The following is a 23,706-nucleotide window of genomic DNA, read 5'->3' as shown; positions in this document are numbered from 1 at the left end:
TATATTCCATTCAGTCTCTCTGTTTTTTCTTTTCTTCAGTTTTGTATCGACTTACAAATCTAAATAAGATAATAAGCTCAGTAAATCCTACTAAAGGATTTGTGAGAAGCTTAGTTAAACTGTCTAAAGCAAAGTAATACAGGGGTAGGGAAGTGAAATTAAAGGTTATTACTTTTGTGTAAAGGAGCCCATGTGGCACCATGGTTAAGTGCTTGGCTGTTAGCTGAAGACTTGGCGATTAGAACCCACCAAGGGCTCTGCGGGAGAAAGATGGGGCAATCTGCTTCTGTAAAGATGAAGCTTTGGGAATCCTGTGGACCAATTCTCTGTCTGTACAGTCGCCATGAGTTGGAATTGACTCAACAACAAGAAGTTTGGGTTTTGTTTTACTTTTATGTGTACAACACACAGTGGAGGCTCTCCATTTTCTTTCAGACCTTCCTGACAAATTAGTCACCCAGTTGTATACACTAAGGTTGAATGTGAAGAATTAGTAACAAGTTACTTGTTTATTTTGGCTTCGCAACAGTTCCATTCCAGTATTGCAGAGTGTGCTGGTTTACACCTGCTAGGAACTTATCTAGGCTATTTTCTAGGTTTTTTAAAGCTAGAAACGGGTGGGAGGAGCCCTGGTGGTGTTGTGGTAAAGCTCCTGGCTACTGACTGACAGGTTGGCGGTTCCAATCCACTGGCTGCTCCATGGGAGAAAGATGAAGCCGTAAGAGCTCTTGGGGCGTAGTGTCTAAGGCGTTTGACTGCTAACCAACCAGAAGGCTGGAGGTTCAAACCCACCAGCAGCTCCTCAGAAGGAAGATTGGGCAATCTACTTCCGTAAAGATACCACCTTGGAAACCCAAGGAGGAGTCGCTATGAGTCAAAATTGACTTGATGGCAGTTGAGTTTGGTTTTGGGAGCTCTGGTGGCGTAGTGCCTAAGGCACTTGACTGCTAACCAGAAGGCTTATGGTTCAAACCCACCAGGGAAGGAAGACTGGGCAATCTACTTCCATAGAGATACCGCCTCAGAAACCCAAGGAGGGGTCGCTATGAGTCGGAAATGACTCGATGGCACATAACAACAACAGAAACAGGTGGGGGTCACCAGATAATGTTATTCTTTAAGAAAGTAATTAAAGAATGTAGTATACAGTTTTCTCTTAAGATAATCAGTATACAATCTTCTCTTCCTTTAACTTAACAAATCTTTCTATATTAATGTTCTGCGTGTTTTAAATTAAATTTTTTTTTTCCTAACCAAATAAAGTATTTCACTTGCCTAAAACCTAGAAGAAGGTTTTTTTTTTTTTTTTTTTTTTTAAATTGCTGCTTAAAGGTATGAATGGTGTCACGGAGAATGAATGTATTTGTTTCTGTGATCTTGCATGTTTATTATTTTTGTGAAATGACATACATTGAACTATTACAATTTTGTGTGCTCAGAACATCATCATGAAGTACTCAGATAGTATAGAATTAGAGCTGGAAGGCAGCTTCAGGATCATCTAGTCGGCTGTTTGCCAATCTCACCAGATGATAGGAATTACTTGGGTCAATGATTAAACATAAGGTCCTGGACCTCACTCGGAGAGTTCCTAAATCAGAATCTCCAGAGAGGAGTCCTTGGAATCCATATTGTTAAGTGACCCTGAGATAAATCTATGGTTAGGTGAATTTAGGAAACTAACTGGTCTAGTCAACCTCTTAAGTAGGGAAAGTAAAGCCAAAAACAAACAAACAAACAAACAAATCTACAGCCATCAAGTTGATTCAGACTCAAAGTGACCCTTTAGGACGGAGTATAACTGCCTCATGGAGTTTCCAAAGCTCTAAGTCTTTATAGAAGTAGACTGCCTCATCTTTCTCTCATGGAGTAGCTGGTGGGCTCAAACAGTTGACCTTTCGGTTTGCAGCCATATGGTTTAACCACTGTGTCACCACAATGGGAAAGGGAGCAGGGAAAGTAAACTACTGGCTTAGGACTATCCATGTAGCTAAGGAGCCCTGATGGTGCAGTCGTCAAGTGCTTGGCTTGTAGGCTGCTAATGGAAAGGTCTACGTTGGTGGTTCTACCCTACTCAGCTGCTCAAGGAGAAAAGACTTGGTAATATGTCCCCACAAAGATGGCAGCCTGGGAAACTCTATGAGGCAATTCTCCTCTGTCACGTAGGGTCACTATGAGTCAAAATTGACTCGATGGCAATCAGCCACCACCACCTGCTTAGCTAGTGACATCAACTGGACCTGAACTACTATCCTGACTTCTACATCACAGTTCTTTTTACTCCAGCAGACTGGGTGTCTGGTTCCAGATTATTCAGAGTTAAAGATAATTATATCATTGAAAAAGCAAATATTCAGGTTTGCCATTAGTTTTTATTTGTCTTGTGATTTTGATGTCAGTATTTTAGCTATCTGGAATCCAAGCAATCTCTGACAGGCATTTTGTTACATAGAAACTAAGTCTAAGTGCGTGTCAGCTTATTTTGTTTTATCTTAATTCAGCTTAATTGTGTTTTTCGTTCTGCTAAGATCAGAAGGCTGGCAGTTCAAACCCACCAGCCACTCCTCAGAAGGAAGATGGGGCAATCTACTTCCATAGTGATACTGCCTCAGCAACCCAAGGAGGGGTTGCTATGAGTTGGGTCGAACTCTATGGTATATAACAACAACAGCAACAAGATCAGCCTAGGAGGGTATTTTAAGAAATGGATGTTGAATAACTAGGTTGCTTGAAATCTCAAGTAATTAAATATATTTCTTTTAACTTGTTAAATTTGCTTTTGGGTATCCCTTAATGATATATTTTGCATTTTGATATTTCTTCTATGGAGTAGTGATGATTGGGTTTGGAAATTTATTCATCTCTTTTCATTTTAGAGTATAAGTCTCTAAAATTTCCACTGAAATGTTCACCAAGGCATTTGAAGCCTGTGTCCCATTCATGCATCTATGTGTGTTTTATTCATTTTTTTAAAATAAATAAGCTAAGTCCTTACAGACAATCATTGCTGATTTTTGGAGGTCATTTGCATTAGTAGGGTCACCAGAACCTGGACTTTAGACCTTCAGGTCAGGAGAGGCTCTGCTTGAATACTGGCTCTGACTTACTATGATCTGGACAAAACAGGAAAAGACCTTGTTCTGCTTTTTCTGTTGGTTTTATGGGGATCGCTTACCACTGGCCCCCTCCCAAGCACCTCAGAAATATTCCAGACTATTGTGTGAGGCTGATTAATTTTAATTATTAGCAAATCCAAGCACAATTTAAAATGTCATTAATCAGAAAGCCTCACAAAGTAGACTGAGCTAACATAATATTTTATGGTTCTACTTGCTCTTGGACTACTTCAATTTTTAAGAATAAACCTCTGGCGTCTAATTAGATGTTTACTGTAATTACATATCAAATAGCACATTTCTTTCAGAGGGGCTCTTTCTTCTAAATGCATATATATTTTTTTGGTAGTAAATTTCAATTCCAGTAAGACTTTCTTGGCATAATGAATATTAAACTTAAATACGTGGAAATAGATCATTAAGATTTAAGACAATTTTAGTATTGTCTTTCCGCACTCTTTTTCTCAGAACACATAAACAGGAAACCCCAAATCCTACCAACACTAAAAAGGAGAAATAGAAGCGTTCTCTTTCACCATGATATTCCAGCAACTCCAGAATGTCGAGATTGTTGTTGTCATTGTTGTTATGTGCCGTCGAGGCAGACCCAACTCATAGCAACCCCTCCTGGGGTTTCCGAGGCAGTATCGCTATGGAAGTAGATTGCCCAACCTTCCTTCCGAGGAGTGGCTGGTAGGTTTGAACCTCCAGCCTTCTGGTTAGCAGTCAAGTGCCTTAGGCACTACACCACCAGAGCTCCTAGAATGTCTAAATAGGGGAAACTTAAGGGTGGCAAGCTTTGGAAGGGGGAACTAGGGGACTAGCAAGTACCTTTATTAGATCTTAGTTTATTTGAGCTAGCTTAGAGGCTGATGGAGAGATGGGGTGTGTGTGTGTGCTAAGCTCCTTCCCCTATTTTCCATTAGTGCTACTATTGATCATAAATAATGCTGCAATGGTGAGATCATCATTTCTCCATATTTAACCCCTCCCCCCTTGCTGTTAGACTTAGATGGCACTGTTTCTTTCTGAATTTACATGCTTTGGGGAGGGGAGGGAGGATTCCACCTTTTAATGCAAGGTTAAGAACTGTGTGTTCTGCCTGGATCAGCCCTGGACAAGTAACATATCCTTTAAGCCTCAGTCTTTTTCATAGTCAAACGATGGTGTTCTGAGTAAGAATTAATATGATAACAATGTGAAAATGCTCCCAGTAGTAACTGGAACTTAGTGTTAAGAAGAAAAAAAAAAAAAAACCACCCCAAACCTATTGTTTGTTGTTGTTATGTGCTGTAGAGTCCAAACCCATTGTAGTGGAGTTGAATTCCAACTCATAGTGACCCTAGAGAGCAGAGCTGCTCATAGGGTTCCCAAGGCTGTAAATCTTTATAGAAGCAGACTGCCACGGCTTTTGGCAGGTAAACTCGAATGCTGACCTCTCAGTTAACAGCCAAGCGCTTAACCACTGTCTCATATAGTAAACTTGGGTTGCTTACTCACAGCAGTGTAAATTTGTCATACTTAGGAAAGGCAACCAAAAGTCATAAAAATGTTCCTACCCTTTGGTTTAGTAATTCTTGTCCTGGAAGTCTTAACTCAGTGATAGAATTCATCAGAAGAAAAGAGCTATGTTGGCTTCTCAGGCTATAAGTGTATTTCAGTAATATCCATAATAGTTAACAATCAGAAATAAGTTAAATATCTAACATTTCAGGACAAGGGATGGAGGGGAAGGAGTTAAAAAAATTACAGATATCAACTAATTGGAACCATTTAATGATAACTTTGAAGTCCATGAAGCAATATGTGGACATTTACAGCTACTATTCACGCAGATTAGGAGCTCTGGTAGCATAGTGGCTAAGGCACTTGACTGCTAACCAGAAGGCTGGTGGTTCAAATCCACCAACCACTCCTCGGAAGGAAGATGGGGCAATCTACTTCTGTAGTGATACTGCCTCGGAAACCGAAGGAGGGGTCGCTATGAGTCGAGTCCGACTTGACAGCACATAACAACAACAACAACATTTACACAGATTATAGACATGTAAAAACATACATGTTTATGGAGAAGGTCTGGAAGGGAACACGGAAAAAGTGAAAATACTCAATATGTTCGGATGACGAGAATCATGGCCGGTCTTTGCAAAAATCTGGTTAACCTTGTACAACGCTATACCTAGAAAAAATTCAGATCTGCTAAGAACATATGTGTCATATTCTTTGGAAAACTAACCTTTGCTCATATTAAGGAACTTATATAATACCATTTCTCCATAGACACATTTTATTGCTGAAACAAATGGTTCTTTAAAAAAAAAAAAAAAAAAGATTTTATTGAGATACAATTCATATACAACAAAATTCACTTTTTTAAAGTATACAATTCATTAGTTCTTAGTGTATTCACAAGGTTGTACAACTATCATCACTATTCAATTTCAGGACATTTTTATCACCCAGGAAGAAACCATGCACCCATTAGAGGACACTGCTTTTCTCTCCTCAACCCTAGACAACTACTGCTCCACTTTCTGTCTCTATGATTTGCCCATTCTGGATATTCCTGGTGTAGTGCCTAAGGCACTTGACTGCTAACCAGAAGGCTGGCGGTTCAAACCCACCAGCCACTCCTTGGAAGGAAGGTTGAGCAATCTACTTCCATAGTGATACTGCCTTGGAAACCCAAGGAGGGATTGCTATGAGTTGGGTCCAACTAGACGGCACATAACAACAACAACAGTGACTAATGATGTTGAACATCTTTTCATATGCTTTTTGACCTTTTTTTTTCTTTTTTGAGAAACATCTATTCAGATTCTTTGCCTTTTTTTAAAATTGTTGGGTGTAGTGAATTACTTAATACAGCTCTTCTAACCATGGTCTTTATGACTCCCACCAAAAGATTAGGTGGAACTGTGCAAATGTGAGACGTGTGTGGTCCACCAAGGGGTTTGGCTGGCTTGTTAATAATGTAAATAAGTTATATGGCACCCTTGTAGGGGTGGACCAGGGAAACAAGGTGTATGGATGGAACTCTAACATGGGGGTTGGTCAGTTTTGCCATTCTACTAGGCTTAAAATGAGCCATCCTAGAGGTAGAAAGAGGGGAATCTCATAGCTGTGAAGACAGAAGAAGAAACAGAAATGCAGTGCACCCTGGACCTGAGATCTCTGCTGAGACAGCAGAGAGGTGGAGACAACAGAACCAAGAAACTGGCATGAGATAGCGCAGCGGGCTTGCGGGTCCACAGAGCAGAAAAGCTGAGTGCCTTTGGGCAGGAGGCTCACTGGTGCAGTGAGGTGCACCTATTGGCAGAGCTGAAAGAGCTTTGTAACCCTTGCCCATGGAGGGCAGAGGCCAAGCTGAGAGGCCAAGGGCAAAAGAGAGGCATGCCTGAGGGCATGGCCAAGGGGAGGCTGTCCTGATTGAAGAATTGTATCCTGAGCATTCTTGAACCTGAATTGTAACCTGTTACTTCCCTAATAAACCCCCTAGTTGTGGGTATTGTGTGTGAGTTCTTTGTGGTTATTGCAGCCAATTATTGAACCCAGCAGAGATGTAGAGAATGGCATGGGAGGGATGGTTGCTGTCAGAATTGGCAACAAGGGGTCAGAGGGTGGCAACATGTCTGACCTCTATCTCATAGGTGTCAGCCTTGGGCGGATGTTGCTCATGGTGTTTATGGCCTCCCCCTTGTCAAGTTAGAGGAGGTTGGAATACACCATCTCTGTGCCCTTTTTACAGTTGGTTATTTGTCTTTTTTTATTGTTGAGTTGTAAGGGTTCTTTATATATTCTGGATACTATTCCCTTATCAGATACATGATTTGAAAAAATTTTCTCCTGTTCTGTGGGTTATCTTTCACTTTCTTGATGATGTCCTTTGAAATGTAAACTTTAAAAATTTTGCAGTTCAGTTTATCTAGTTTTTCTTTGATTGCTTTTGCTTTTAGTGTCACATTCAAGGTCACAAACATTTACTCCTATTTTTCTTCTAAGAGTTTTATAGTTTTAGCTCTTATGTTTAGGTCTTTGATCTATTTTGAATTAACTTTTATGTGTGGATTGTGGTGAGGGCCAGGTTAATTCTTTTCCATGTGGGTATCCAGCATGGTTTGTTGAAAAGACTATTCTCTCCTTGATTGTTTTGGCACCCTTGTGAAAAATCAGTTAACCATAACAGACAAACAGACTCACTGCCATCAAGTCAATTCCGACTCATAACAACCCCCTTTGGGTTTCCGAGGCAGTAAATCTCTACGGAAGTAGATTGCCCAGCTTTCCTTCTGCTGAGTGGCTGGTGGGTTTGAACTGCCAACCTTCTGGTTAGCAGTCACATGCCTTAGGCACTACACCACCAGCACCCACCACCACCACCAAGCTGCTGTTGAGTTGGATCTGACTCATAGCGACCCCTCTTTGGGTTTCTGAGGTGGTATCACTACAGAGGTAGATTGCCCAACCTTCCTTCCAGAGCTCCTTCAGTTAACCATGTTGTTGTTGTTATGTCCCGTCGAGTTGGACCCGACTCATAGCGACCCCTCCTTAGGTTGCCACGGCAGTATCACTATGGAAGTAGATTTCCCAACCTTCCTTCCGAGGAGTGGCTGGTGGGTTTGAACCACCAGCCTTCTGGTTAGCAGTCAAGTGCCTCAGGCACTACGCTACCAGAGCTCCTTCAGTTAACCATAGGTGTGAATTTATTTCTGGACTCTCAATTCAGTTCCATTGATTTATATGTCATTCCTTTTTGCCAGTACCATACAATTTTGATTACTGTAGCTTTTGAAATTGGTAAGTGTGATGGTTATGTTTGTATGTCAATTTGGCTAGGCCTGGTTGAGTGGCTGGGCAGCTGGATGTAGTATTCCCCATGATGAGACTGGTAATCAGCTCCCTGGTGGATCTACTGGGAGCAGCTGAGTAGCTGCCTTTGGGTATGTGGTCTGTTTTCTTGTATTTAAGGAGAAGCCTTGGGAATGGTCTCTAGCCTATGGTACGCTTGGACCCTGCGTGTAGCCGTGTCGTTGCTCAGCAGCCTGCTATGCTCTGCCGACTTTGGGACTTAAAGTGGACTTAAGTTAATGGCCTGCCATGTGGTTTGGTAACATTGGGACTGTGCCTTTTTACTTATCAACCTTGGGGCTTCTCAGCCTCAGCAGCCAGAAGCTGTCAGAGTGAAGAAACACCTCTAGCTCCAATGGGCTGGGAGCAGGAGGCAGAGCTGTACCCCAAGGTTGAGGGGCTTTCACCTAGCCCCTAGAGCCTGGCACTTTGAAGTTGGACTTAAAGCCTCCAAATTGTAAGAATAAACTCCTGTTTGTTAAGGCCATCCCATTTTGTGGTATATTTCTTGTCAGAGTGGCACTAGGTAACCAGAATAGTAAATATATGTCTTTTAGTGTTGTTCTTTTTAAAAAATTGTTTTTGTTATTCTGGGTCCTTTTAATATTAAGATGAGCTTGTGAATTTTTGCAAAAAAAAAAAAAGAAATGCAACTGGGATTTTGATAGGGATTACATTGAATCTATAGATAAATTTGGGGAGTATTGCCAACTTAACAATATTGCCTTCAATCCTCAAACATAGGATGCTTTTCCATTTTAAAAAACCGTAATTTTTTTCAACAGTCTTTTGTAGTTTTCAGTATACTTGTACTTCTTTTGTTAAATTTATTTATAAATGTTTCATTTTTTTAGTGTGTTTTGCAAATGAAATTGTTTTCTTAATTTCATTTTCACATTGTTCATTCCTGCTATATAGAAATACAATTTATATTTGTATATGAATTTTGTATCTTGCAACCTTGCTGAACTCCTTTATTAATTTATAAATGGCACTTAAAATAGAAAAACACTTTTTAAAACCATCTGAGGTGCAAGAAAGGACTTGGAGGTAGCATCTTTGACCTCTTCTAACTTCACAAGAGAAAGAGAAAATCACTACCAGCAGCCCGCTTATTCCTATGAGGCCAGACATACCACCACCCTCCAGCCTTTTTACCAACTTTGACACCAAACGTCCCTCCCAGGGTACTCACTACTTCTCTGCTGATTGCGATAATTCATTGCAATGGCCACCCAGAACTCACAGACAATACTCACTATTATGGGGTTTATTAGGGAAATAACAAGCTGCGTGCGATTCAGGTGCAGGAACACTCTTAGGATACAGTTCTTTGATCAAGACAGTCTCCCCTCTGCTGTGCCCTCAGACCTGGCCCTTGGCCTGGCCTCTCCCTCTGTGGGCCAGGGAAGCCTGCCGCTCTGTCTTCTGCCTCTTGGTTCTACTGCCACTGTTTCTCTGCCAGGGTGTCTCTCTGCCGAGGTGTCTGTCTGCCAGGGTGTTTCTGCCAAGGAGGTCCAGTGCAGGGATCTTGGGTCCACGGACACACTCCACTTTACCTCCAGCTCTTCTCTCTTGATGGCAGTGAGATCCCCCTCTGCCTCTAGGAGGGCTCATTTTAAGCCTGGCGGAGGGACAAAACTAACCAATCCCAGCATCAGGGTTCTACACACCTTACTTGCATGGTCCCACCCAGTAATCTGGTGGGAGTTACAAAGACTAGGCTAGAGAAGCCACGTAGCCGCATGAGGGTATCGAGGTAACCTTATGTTGGTTTGTTTCATTTGATTGTAGTGGATTTTATTTTTTCTTAAAACAGTTGAGGCGTTTTTACTTGTTGCTTCCCTATGTAGAGCAAAGCACCTCTCTTGGCTGTTGACATACTCATTCTTTAAGAAATTTGATAAAAAGAAGTAAAATTTCCCTCTCAGATTGGAGACACACAAAAAAAGGTAAGAGAGTATATGAAGTGTGTTAGTCAAGGAGACAAAAAGTGATTTAGGAATTTAAAAGTTAATGTTTCTAATATTTAGAGTGGCTTTGAGCCCCGGTGGCATAGTGCCTAAGGCATGTGACTGCTAACCAGAAGGCTGGTGGTTCAAACCCACCAGCCACTCCTTGGAAATAAGATGGGGCAATCTACTTCCGTTGAGATAGAAACCCAAGGAGGGGTCGCTATGAGTTGGATCCGACTCGACGGCAGTGAGTTTTTTTTTTTTTCTTTTGTATCAGTCTAGGGATTTGGGCTAAGGGATAAGCACAGAAGAGGTCGTGTTTGCCTGATATCTTAATAGTTTCTCAGTGCTTGTCTTTTCCAGGCCACCTTGCCAAGGGTTTTTTTTGGGTCATTTCTTTTTGCAGAGACTAGAAAGATCCCTGATTTTTATTTGCTCTGGATTTCATATTGCTATCAGTATGAACTTAGAGATTTTGGGGTTCCATGTAACCAGAAGAGACAAAATCAAAATCTCTGCTTTTCGTGTGTCTGTCTCTGTGTGTGTGCTGGCACGCGGTGGGGATAGGAGGTTGGTAACTGAGGGGGAGAATGTTCCTGCATGCTGGCAAGGACAGACTAGGGGCATCGTCTATTTATGTGGAGTGTGCAGAGACTCAGGTCTTCCATTTGCCCATCTGTAGTCAAAAGCAGTGTGCTGACTCAACTTGCAGCCTCTGCAGACTGGCATTCTGGGACTTCTTTTTAGTCCTGAGAGTCATGTAAGCGGTTAAGAGGTGGACATATTTGAGCAGGTTTTAAGAAGTAAAATTAAAATGAAAAATACCTGGAACAAGACAACATGTTGTCTCATCTCCTTCAAGACTTCTTCCATTAGTCACTAGTGCTCCTTCTCTATTTAAGAGCCTTTGGCAGAAATACTTTGGTCTCTGTAGATTTGATTACTGAGCTGCTGTTGTTGTTAGATGCTATTGAGTTGATTCTGACTCATAGCAACTCTCTGTCCAACAGAACAAAACACCGCCTGGTCCTGCACCGTCCTCATAATCCTTGCTGCACTTGAGCCTGTCGGAGCAGCCACTGTCTCAGTCCATCTTGCTGAGGGTCTTGCCCTTTTTCACTGACCCTCCACCTTACCAAGCATGATACCTTCTCCAGGGACTGATCCCTTCTGACAACATGACCAAAGTAGGTGAGACGAAGTCTGGCCATTCTTGCTTCCAAGGAGAAGAAGTAGCTGCACTTCTTCCAGGACAGATTTCCTCTCCTTCGGTCTTCCTTATTCATTGCTCAGCTTTCACGTGCATATGAGGTGATTGAAAATACCATGGCTTAAGTTAGGCACACCTTAGTCTTCAAAGTGACATCTTTACTCCTTAACACTTTAAAAGAGGTCTCTTTTGCATCAGATTTGACAGTGTAGTATGACATCTGATTTCTTGACTGCTGCTTCCATGGGTGTTGATTGTGGATCCTAGTAAAATTAAATCTTTGACAACTTCAATCTTTTCTCCATTTATCGTGATGGTGCTTTTTGGTCCATTTGTGAGAATTTTTGTTTTCTTTATGTTGGGGTGTAATCTATATTGAAGACTGTAGTCTTGATCTTCATCAATAAGGACTTCAAGTCATCTTCTCTTAAGCTAGCAAGGTATCCTGACACCATGTTCTTCTTCATATAGTCTAGATTCTCAGATGATTTGGTCAGCATACAGATTGAATAAGTATGGTGAAAGGATACAGCCCTGATGCACACCCTTCCCAATTTAAAACCATGCAGTATCCCCTTGTTCTGTTCAAATGACTGCCTCTTGGTCTATGTACAGGTTCCTCATGAGCACAATTAAATATTCTGGACTTGCTATTTTTTGCAGTGTTATCCATAATTTGTTATGATCCGCAGTCAAATGCCTTTGCATAGTCAATAAAACACAGGTAAACATCTTTCTAGTATTCTTTTGCTTACTGAGCAGACATTCCCCTCCCCCCCTTCCTTCTTTCCCTTCCCATCCCTGGTAACCAACAAAGAAAATTTCCTTTTCACAATAATGGATGCATACAATATTTGTCCTTCTGTGTTTGACTTGTTTCACTCAGCATAATGTCCTGCCAGTTCATCCATGTTATGAGGTGATTCGCTGATTCCCCGTTATTCTGTAATGTTTCATTGTGTGCCATTGTGTGTATAGGTACCATGGTTTGGTTTGAGCAAAGATGTCATTATTGCTTCAGTGATGCTACTTTAGGACAGGGAACTGGGGTAGGGGCTTGAATTCTCCTGGAAGCAAGTCCATTAGGTAAAATACTATTATAATCATGTTATATAGGCCATGTGCTCAGTTTCGTTCTTTTAAAATTTTATTTTCATGTTCATATATACAAACATTTACCAGCAAAGACTAGAAGAACACTTTTCAAGTTTTCAGAATGTTATCTGCAATGACTATCTTTTGATGGTGGGATTATGGGAAAAGAAGTATGTTTTTCTATATTGTTGCAAGTTGTTGTTGTTGTTATGTGCTGTCGACACGTTGTTATGACTCATAGCGACCCCTCCTTGGGTTTCTGAGGCAGTATCACTACGGAAGTAGATTGCCCAACCTTCCTTCTGAGGAGTTGGAGGTTGGTTTTTTTTTAAGCATGTATTTTGTAATGTTTGGAGGAAAATGAATTTATTAAAATGTCATTAAAATATGCATTTTGTAATTTGTACCACTGATTGGAGGGCAGGGCTGTCTATTTAGTGTATTAGGTGAAATTTATCCTCTTTTACTTGGGAAATATGGAAGATTTTGTCATTATTGTAGTCATCCTGCCATTTGTGCCTCTTTTTTTTTTTTTAATCTGAATCTTGAGTGTTTGGAGTGAACCAAAAAAACCAAACTCACTGCCATCGAGTCGATTTGACTCACAGTGACCCTTCCTTGGGTCTCCAAGGCGGTATCTCTACAGAAGTAGATTGCCCAACCTTCCTTCCAAGGAGTGGCTGGTGGGTTTGAACCGCCAGCCTTCTGGTTCGCAGTCAAATGCCTTAGGCACTATGCCACCAGAGCTCCCTTTGGAGTGAAAGATGAATAGTATTTTTAAAAGCCATAGGAATTGTGTGTATGTGCACAACAGCTTAGTGAAATTAACTTCATGTGAAATAAAGGGATACAGTTTTTTTGGGTTGCCTTTGTCTCCTAAATATATTTTAAGTGCCAGATGTTTAGATGACAGATGTTGGGCTTGTATCTGACTGCCTGGACTGAAGCATTTTGATACTTAGTAATAGCCCTGATTAAATGAACGATTGTGAAGTTGTTGGATCTCAACTAGACTTACACTCTTAGCATAAATGTAATCCCTAGGTACATTTCATTTGGGAAGTTAATTGAGGTTCTGGGAACAGTTCTTTTTTTGTCTATAGAAATATGATTGTTAATCCAGTGATGGCTATCAAAGGGACAAAAAAGCACGAGGAGTATTCTACTAGGACTACCCAGGCCTGAAGCTGTTAGTCGCTCCCAGGCTATTCTTTCTATACATTTTGCTAAAATAAAAAAGCCTTTTAACTTTGATAAGAGTCAGAGTATTTGTTTGGTTTTATTACAGTACTATAAAATTGTACATATTCTTACTCTCAGGAAAAGAGGTGATTTTTCTTTGCGTTTAGGAACAGATACAGAAACATTGTAATTAACTATTTAGAGGATAAGGAGCTCTCGTGGCACAATGGTTAAGCATTCAAGCTGCTAACTGAAAGTCCAGTGGTTCAAACCCACGCAGTGGGTGGGAGAGATGTGGTGTTCTGCTCCTGTAAAGATTACAGCCTAGGAAACCCTGTGGGGAAGTTCTGCAGATTACAGCCTAGGAAACCCTGTGGGGAAGTTCTGCAGATTACAGCCTAGGAAACCCTGTGGGGAAGTTCTGCGCTGTCACGTGGGGTTGCTGTGAGTTGAAATTGACTTGATGGTACCTAAAAACAACAACATTTATAGGACAGCTTAGCTTTTAGGCCCCTTCCCTAAGTCTGTCTTATAATGCCATAAAATAATGACAGCAGCTTTTCTTTACTCTGTTAGCTAACTTCTGAAGACTACTAAGCATTTTAGGAAGAGAAATTGATGTTTGCTCTACTTGCAAGCACTATTGCTCTTAAGTAGCCCCTGCTATTAGATAATCAAATAAATCTATTGTTTACTCAGTTCCTTAATATGAAAATAAAAGTTTTTGACTTGAATATATGAAGTTCTGGACTGCTAACCGAAAGGTGGGGAGTTCAAACCCACCCGGTGGCTCCACGGCAGAAAAGACCTGGCAGTCTGCTCCCATAAAGATTGTAGCCTAGGAAACTCTATGGGGCAGTTCTGCTCAGTCACATTGGATTGCTAGGAGTCAAAAAGTGACTCAGTGGGGACCTGTCAACAGTAGCCCTGCGGTGAAGCTCACCAGTTGACACACATCTTCCACCAGAGACAGTGCCTTGGTTTTAAATTTGAATGGAGTCAAGCATCTCTGGATGTTTGAGGAAAGCTTCTAATAGGAATCACAGAGACTAAAACAAACAGAATAAAGAAACTGAATTGGCTTAACCCTTTCATGATCCAATTATTTTCCGCTTTGAATTTTTTGTTGGTGCCATGTGTTTTCATTAATGAAAGGCATGCTGAATCAAAGAGGATTTCTGAAATTGTATTATAAAATATGAATTTTGATACATACTATGTGGGACACACGTCCTTCTTAACTCTGGGGTAGGATTATGTGGGATACACTTGTTACTCTGAAGGTAAAATTACAGACTCTGGAGGTAAAATTATGTGAGACATCTGTGTCCCTCTGGATCTGGGGGCTGTGGAACACATATGGTCTTCTGGTCTCTGCGCTGTCTTCTAGATCCTTTGACAGGTGCATACAATGTAGGACACCTAAACATGCAGAAGGTTGGACAATCTACTTCCGTAGTGATACCGCCTCAGAATCCTAAGGAGGGGTTGCTACGAGTCCATTACGACTCCACGGCAGTGTGTTTGGTTTGTTTGGTTTAAGCGTGCAAAATTCACGTGAACATAGAATCATAGCAAGAAAGGCAACTTCCAAAGAATGAACAAAAGCCCAGAAATATGCTTACAAGGCTTCTTTCCCAGTAAGAATGCCAAAAGTGACAAAAGTTTTACGAACTCACACCTCCAGGATGCATGCCTCATACAGTACCCTGTAAAAGCAGTAATTTGCAGCACACACCCATTTCTTCTATTTCAAACAGTTATATAAGTCTCCTCCTGACAGCTGCATGCACTGTGAGTCGGAAAGCAGCTGCCCAATACACTCCCCAGGAGGAAAATACAGGTGGGTGCTGTATGCCCCGTGGGTTGTGAAAGGGTTAAGCAGGTTTGTCTCACATCAGCTAAACATCCAACAAACTAGCAGTTATTACTAAACAGGCACTACTTTGTCTGTGACCTCTTAAGGTCTTTCAGCAAAGTAGATGTTAGTAGCTAATGTGCGATTTTTACACAAGCAGTACCCACCCATGTTACAAATGTCTGACGCATATACAGCCTGTTGTTATGAACCAACCCCTGTAAAGCCTATTATGTTAAAAATTTGAGGTACACACAATGGTTTGTAATAATGAATGGGCTGTACTTTGAGACACGCATCAAAATATCATTATTACTGTATTATTATGTTAAAGATGTTTTGAAACCATACCCACTGCCATCAAGGTGATTCTGACTCATAGTGACTCCCATTGCGTGGTCCAAGGCTATAAATCTTTACGGAAGTAGATTGCCTTATGTTCCTCTTGTGGAGGAGCTTGTGGGTTTGAACCACTGACTTTCTGGTTAGCAGCCAAATGCCTTATCCACTATGCCACCAGATGTTTTAGTGCATCTGGAAATGTTTCTTTAATGTTTTTATACCTAGAAAGTAGTATTCTGAAACAGACATTTAAGTAACTTACATTAAATATGAACCATACCTAACTGTTCCAACTCACATACAAATTTGACTTAAAGACAGAGCTGGGAGTGGAATCCATTCGGAATCTGGGGGCTGCCTGTGCACGGTGTGGAGAGGAACTCTCCTTTTCTTCAGCCTACTTGGCAGTTAGGGAATCCCAGCCAGGTTGAGCTTGTCTTTCCTTAAGGCTTCCTTAGCCTCACTGCATGTTCAGAGGCCAGTGGAGGTAAGCTTTTTATGGCAGAGTTCTATGTCTTAGGGTATCATTATCTATTTTTCCTGACTCCTTTTACTGCAAGATTTCTTAAGGAATAGCTAATTACTTTCTTTTCATTGCTCCATTTTATCTTTAAGCATTTACCATCTGGCTTCCCACGATCACAACTGATGACTTCCTGTGTTGTCAAATCCAAATCACCATCCTTTCTAGCTTCTTTGCTGCAATTAGACGTAAGGGAGGATTAATCTCCTCTCACTTGGCTGTTGTGTGTGGTGCTACAGCGAGCAGTCTTGATTCTCCTCCTGCTTCTCTGATCCCTTCCTTTTTCTGTTGAGGTTCCTGATTTCTTCCTTCCCATTTCTAATTGAACAGTCTCCAAGGTTTGGTCTCTTCTATGGTCTTTTTCCATCTTCAGAAAACTTTGACTAATCTTTGATTCATTAATCATTTATTAAACATTATAATAATGTTCAAAGAACTAGGAAATGTGAAGATGAATTAGACGTACTTCCTGCTTTCAAGTAACTTATAATACATATACTTTATACTCCTTTAGTTTTGTTTGTATCTTGTCACCAGATTTAGTTGATATATTTGGAGATATATCTCAATATATAGACTATATCTATAGATATAGATATTTCTCAGTGTAGGCTCAGCAGCCTGCCGTGCTCTGCCAACCCTGGGACTTACAATGGACTTGAATTAATAGCCTGCTGTGTAGTTTGGTAACATTGGGACTGTGCCTTTTTACTTGTCAACCTTGGGCTTGGCAGCCTCAGCAGCCGTCAGCTGAGTGAAGAAAAGCCTCTAGCTCCAGTGGGCCGGGAGCTGGAGGCAGAGCTGAAGCCCAAGGCTGAGGGGCTTTCATCCAGGCCCTAGAGCTTTTTACTTTCTCTCCATCCTCATTCCCACTGCCTCTTTACCCCTGTCATTTGAACTTAACTCAGGGCCTGTTATGTTTAGGTGCTCCAGGAATGCATTTTGAATGAATGAATGAATACGTCTGGATTATTGTAACACTTCTAACATTCTTTCCTTTATTCCTTCTGTCTTATTTTATCAGCATCTCTGCCAGGTTGATCTTCCTTACGTGTAACTCTCATTTTACCATGTTTTTATTAATCTGGTAGCATAGTGCCTAAGGCGCTTGACTGCTAACCAGAAGGCTGGCGGTTCAAACCCATCAGCCACTCCTCGGAAGGAAGATGGGGCAATCTACTTCCGTAGTGATACTGCCTCAGAAAACCCAAGGAGGGGTTGCGATGAGTCGGGTCTGACTCGACAGCACATAACAACAACAACAAACTGTGTTTATGGGGATGGTTTGCCACTCATCTGGACCCAGGGTGCTTTTAGTGCTGCTTCTCTCTGAAGGAGAAACAGTCTGTAGGCCTTGCTTTTCCTTCTGTGTGCGGGGGACAGTGGAGCAGCCAACACACAAAGCTAAAAGACTATGGTAACTTTTTAGCATCCTGGGCATTTCACATCCATGGAGTAGGAATTAGAGCTCTCCATCAGGCACCACTTGTTACGTTTCAGAGCATGTCTGTGTAGGGAGGTTGTCACCAGTTTTGTTATAAAAAATCTACTATAAGTAAAATAATAAGATCTTTTCTTTTTACCTATCAAAATAATCAGGATGGAAAAAAATGACAATGTAATAATTATCAAGGTACCATGAGCTGTGAACCCTTCTCTGACTGCATCTCCGATACTGTCCCCCTAGCTCACCTTGTTGCAGCCACACTGACCTCCTGGCTGTTTCTGAAATGCTCAGGGCCTTTGCAGTTACTGTTCTCTCTCCCGGGAGTGCCCTCCCCCAGGTAGTTTACGATTGGCTCCCTGCTGGTCTATACTCACTTGTCCCCACCCCGTGTGGCAGGCTGTCTATGGCCTTTCTATCTAAAATTTCAACCCCTCCCCTGCAACATTTTTTCATACCTCCCTTTTGCTCTTTATATTTTCTTCCTTAATGCTATACTGTATCTATTTTGCTTATTTATCTTTTTTTTTGGTCTGCTTCTCCCACTAGAATATAAGTTCCATGAGGGTTCCATGAGGGCTGGGACTTCTGGGTGTCTTGTTCACTGCTGAATCCCCAGGGCCCACAACAGAGACTGGCACATAATGCTGTTGAATGAAGTGAATATTACTGAAGATGTGGTATGAGACAAGTACTTTTTTATAATATGAGAGGGGAAAACAACAACAAACTCACTGTAAACTCACTCTAGTGCCTTAGGCACTACACCACCAGAGCTCCTTATATATTATATACGTGTGTGTATGTGTGTGTGTGTGCATGTGGTAGTTCAGTTTGTATGTCAACTAGGCTGGGCCTGGTTGAGTGGCTGGGCAGCTGGTGGTGGTTATTCCCCATGATGAGACTGGCAATCAATTCCATGGTGGGATCTCCCACAAGCAGCTGAGTAGCTGCCTTTGGGATGTGGTCTGCTTCCTGTATATAAGGAGAAGCCTTGGGCATAGTCTCTAGCTTATGGCACGCTTGGACCCTGCGTGTAGTCGTGTCATTGTTCAGCAGCCTGCCATGCTCTGCCGACCTTGGGATTTACAATTGACTGAAATTAATGGCCTGCCATGTGGTTTGGTAACATCGGGACTGTGCCTTTTTCTTTGTCAACCTTGGGGCTTCTCAGCCTCAGGAGCCAGCGGCTGTCCAAGTGAAGAAATGCCTCTAGATTCAGTGGGCCGGGAGCTGGAGGCAGAGCTGAAGCCCAAGGCTGAGGGGCTTTCACCCAGGCCTAGAGCTTGGCACTTTGAACTTGAACTTAAAGCCTCTAATTGTAAGAATAAACTCCTGTTTGTTAAGCCCATCCCATTTGTGGTATATTTCGTCAGAGTGGCACTAGTTAACCAGAACAATATGTATATACATAGTGTGTGTGAGTATATCTATCTATCTCTATATATTTATATCTATATTTGCATACTGTGGCTAACACACCTCTGCTCATGTACCTGCCTGAAAGGATACTTAGTTCTGCCCATTTAAAACTCTGTTCAGCCTTTAATACCTTGTTAAAGTTCCATTTTTTCCTGAAATCTTCCCTTTTGATCTCTGAAATCTTATACCATTTATAGTTATGTCATATAATTTATACTCCATATTTCTTAATTCTCTTCAGTCTTCAAATTACAACTTCTGTATCTCTCATTGTACATACCTGGAAGATTCACCTTGTTCTTCTCTGCCTAATACTCAGTTATCCTTCTCTTCCAACTTTCTATTTTGAAAAGATTCAAACAAAGAATCTCTCTCCCGGGAGAGAGAACAGTAACTGCAAAGGCCCTGAGTGTTCCAGAAACAGCCAGGAGGTCAGTGTGGCTGCAACAAGGTGAGCTAGGGGGACAGTATCGGAGATGCAGTCAGAGAAGGGTTCATATCTCATGGTGCCTTGATTAAGTATTGTTGTTGTTGCTGCTATGTGCCGTCAAGTCGGACCCGACTCATAGCGACCCCTCCTTGGGTTTCTGAGGCAGTATCACTATGGAAGTAGATTACCTCATCTTCCTTCCGAGGAGTGGCTGGTGGGTTTGAACCACCAGCCTTCTGGTTAGCAGTCAAGTGCCTTAGGCACTATGCTACCAGAGCTCCTGATAAAGTATAGTACAATGAATTTCTTTGTACTCTTCACCTGGACTCATCACTTGCTAACTTTTTCTTTTTCCATATATACATGTATGTATTTATATATTTTGTACCCCCCCAACCATTGGTCCTTTGAGAGTAGGTTGCAACATTACATACTTCACTCCTAGACACTTTAATGTGTATCTTATAAGTGTATTCTCCTAAATAACCACAACACTGTTACCACACCCAAGAAATCTAACATGACCACGAGTGTAATGGGAGCTCTGGTAGCATAGTGGCTAAGACACTTGCCTGCTAACCAGACGGCTGGTGGTTCAAACCCACCAGCCACTCCTCGGAAGAAAGGTTGGGCAATCCTACTTCCGTAGTGATACTGCCTTGGAAACCCAAGGAGGGGTCGCTATGAGTCGGGTTTGACTCGATGGCATATAACACACACACACACACACACACGCACACGACTGTAATAGCTGATATCCAATATATTTTAGATTCAGGGTTAGACATTTTTTGGGGCAAGACTACTACATCATAAAGTACCTTCCTCTGTTACTAATTAGTGAGTAATCTGTGGGGTGATTGGAGAGTTAGTTACATGTATCTTGTACCCCCGTATACTTTCATCCAGTAGTCTCAGCTTCTCATTTCTCCTTTAACAAAGTATCAATCACTCTTCAGGGTCCCTTGTCGGTCTATAATAACATGTTCCTTCCATTCTAACATGAAAGATGTTTGAGTCAGGAAGAAATATTAGTGAATCTAGCCCAGGCATCTCATTTTCTATGTGTGTTTTGCCCCAGAGCAGTTGTGGACAAAATTAGGACTAGAACCTGGATTTCCTGATTTTCAATCCAGTACTATTTCCAGTTGCCTCTTATTGATCCTTAACCAGTGATACAAAACAAATACGATATCACCTGGAACCGCATGAAAATTCCCTGCAAGTAGAAAGTGCATGTTGTTTTTTCCTTTGTGTGCATTCATTTATTCAGTGGAGGCAACTCAGCCATGGGTCCCCTCACCCCTCAGTAGTCTTCAAACTCCAGCGATCTTTTTGTCTCTGTGCTGTTGCTTTGGCTTGTTACATCCTTCTTTCCCTTCTCTCGCTGTTTTTAATTTTATTGTGATGAAATATGTAATAAAACATTTGCTCCTTTCATCCATTTTTCATATGTAAAATACACTGACATTAACTATATTACATGTTGTGCAACCATCATCATGGTCCATTTCCAAAAGTTTTCACGTCACTTAACAGAAATTCAGCACCTCTTTGGTAATAACTCCCATTCTTGCCCCACCCCCACCCCCCACCCCTGTGCCTGGTAACAGCTAATAAACTTTTTATTTTTCTTTTTTGGGTGAAAGTTTATTCTTTTTAATTCTGATTTGGGTGAAAGCTTACAGAGCAAATTGGTTTTCCATTCAACAATCCATATACATTTTGTTTTGTGACATTTACTACAATCCCCACACTGTAACAGCATTCTTCCTATTTCGTCCCTGTGTCCCCCTCTTCCTTTCATTTCTCCTTTCCATCCCCTCCTGCCCTCCTATCTCTATCCCTGGGCAAATGCTGTCATTTTGATCTTTTACACTTTATAGTTCTAATGAGTGCATACCCTGCTGATACTATTGTTCACCTTATAGAACTGTGTATCATTTGGCTGACAGTTGAGTCATGGGAGTTCAGTTCAGTTCCCAGCTTGAAGGCTGTCTAAGGGCCATAGTCTGGGGGTTCCACTAGTCTTTATCAGACCAGTAAGCCAGTTATTATTATTTTTTTATGATTTTGAGGTTTTATCCACATTTTTCTCCCACTCTATCCAGGACTTCTTATTGTGATCTATTTCAGAGCAGTCAGCAGTGGTAGTCAAGTACTGTCTAGTTATTCTGGTCTGAGGCTTATTGTTTCAGTTACCTAGTGCCACTCTGACAAGAATATACCACAAATGAAGTGGAATGGGTTGAACAAACAGGAGTTTGTTCTTCCATTTTGGAGGCTTTGAGTCCAAGTTCAAAGTGCCAGGCTCCAGGGGCTGGGTGAAAGCCCCTTGACCTTGGGCTTCAGCTCTGCCTCTTGCTCCTGGCCCACTGAAGCTAGAGGCATCTCTTTACTCAGGCAGCTACTGGCTGCTGAGGTTAACAAGCCCAAGGTCAACAAATAAAATGGCACAGTCCTGATGTTACCAAACAACACGGCAGGCCATTGACTCAAATCTATTGAAAGTCCTAAGATCGGCAGAGTGTGGCAGGCTGCTGAACAACGACTCAGCTACATGTGTGGTTCAAGTGTGCCATAAGCTGGAGACATTTTCCAAGGCTTCTCCTTATATACAGGAAGCAGACCACATCTCTAAGGCAGCTATTCAGCTGTTCATAGTAGATTCCACCATTTAGTTGATTACCAGTCTCATCATGAGGAACATTACATCCAGCTGCCCAGCCACTCAGGCCCAGCCAAGTTGACACACAAATTAAACTACCACAGTTATAGAGGCTGGGGTTCACCTGCTCCATTAGTCCTTTGGACTGTTCCACGCATCTTTGATTTTCTTCACTCTTCTTTCCTCTGGATGGGGTAAGACCAATAGTTATACTTTGTTGTTGCTGTTGTTATGTACCGTCGAGTTGCACCCGACTCATAGTGACCCCTCCTTGGGTTTCCGAGGCAGTATCGCTATGGAAGTAGATTGCCCCATCTTCCTTCCAAGGAGTGGCTGGTGGGTAGTTGATTACAAACTTTTAAGATCCCATTTGCTGCTCACCAAGGTAGGATGTGGACCATTGTCTTTGTGAACTGTATTATACCAGTTGACCTTAACCGCTAATAAACTTTTGGTTCTATTCTTTTGCCTATTCTAGATATGTCATATAAGTAGGCTCATAAAATATTTGTGCTTTTGAGTCTAACTTACTTCACTCAGCATGTTTTCAAGGCTTGTTCATGTTGTTAGCATTTTATTTATCCATTCATCTGTTGATGGACTCTGGGTTACTTTCGCTTCTTTTTTTGACTAACCAGTACAAAAAGAGTTCGCCAGGGAGGCCTTTAACAACCTACCTTTAGGCTAAGTTAGGGGCCCTTTTTTTTTTTTTTTTTTTTTTGTATTATAGGATCTTGTTCATACCTCACATATTACTGTGGATCTTTTTCTTTTTCTCTTTTCTTTTTTGGTAATTATTATTTATAATTATATTCTCTACTGGATTATGAACTCATTGATGTCAGGAGTTTTGCTTAATTTGTCTTTGGCCTGGCTATTTATAGGTGCTTAATAAGTGTTTGTTTTACTGTTTTAATGCTAGTCATTGATTGCTTTACTGTTAAGATGGAATTGAGGCTCAGACCTACCAACTCCCTTCAGTCTAACACTATCACTCTGGTTTTTTTTTTTTTAAATTGTGATTTGGGTCAAAGTTTGCAGAGCAAATTCACTTTCCATACAGCAGCTCACATATACTTTGTCTCATAACATTGACTTCAGTTTCCCACAGTGCAACAGCTCCCCTCCTACTTCCTGCTTATAGTTACCTCTTCCCTGTGTCCTTCCCTCCCATGCACTTCTGCCCCCTGAGCTGTCTCCCTGTGCATACACAGCCCTTCCATTTCTCCCATGATTGGTCTCTCCAAGGAGTGTGTATCTACATAATGTAAATGTTCAGCTCATATGCCTGTCTTTTGTTTGGCTGGAAGGCACAGGAGTGGGTTCAACTCCAGACCTGAAGGGCAGCTGGGGCCATAGTCTCAATGGTTCCATCAGACCAGCAAACTGGTGCCCCCCCCCTTTTTTTTTATTTTTAATGATTTTCAACAGTTTTAGGAACTCAGTACCTCTTCGGCAGAAACTCCCATACCTCCCCTTCCCTACCCTCTGGCCTGGTAACCACTGATAAACTCCCATACCCCCCCAGCCCCAGGTAACCACTGATAAACTCCCATACCTCCCCCACCCACCCTCAGCCCCAGGTAACCACTGTTAAACTCCCATACCTCCCC

At 41.6% G+C, this 23,706-nt stretch overlaps 1 protein-coding gene across 1 annotated transcript in view; it reads left to right on the top strand.

Annotated features, from left to right (window-relative positions):
* Positions 1-23,706, top strand: part of CNNM2 (cyclin and CBS domain divalent metal cation transport mediator 2) — a 173,958-nt gene that overhangs the window by 6,892 nt on the left and 143,360 nt on the right. The window lies entirely within an intron of this gene.

This window comes from Orycteropus afer, unplaced genomic scaffold, assembly GCF_000298275.1.
Source record: "Orycteropus afer afer isolate SDZICR_OR568_19922 unplaced genomic scaffold, OryAfe1.0 scaffold00064, whole genome shotgun sequence".
Classification (NCBI taxonomy): Eukaryota; Metazoa; Chordata; class Mammalia; order Tubulidentata; family Orycteropodidae; genus Orycteropus; species Orycteropus afer.
Note: the sequence above shows the minus strand (reverse complement) of the source record. Positions and strands in the feature narration are given on the sequence as shown.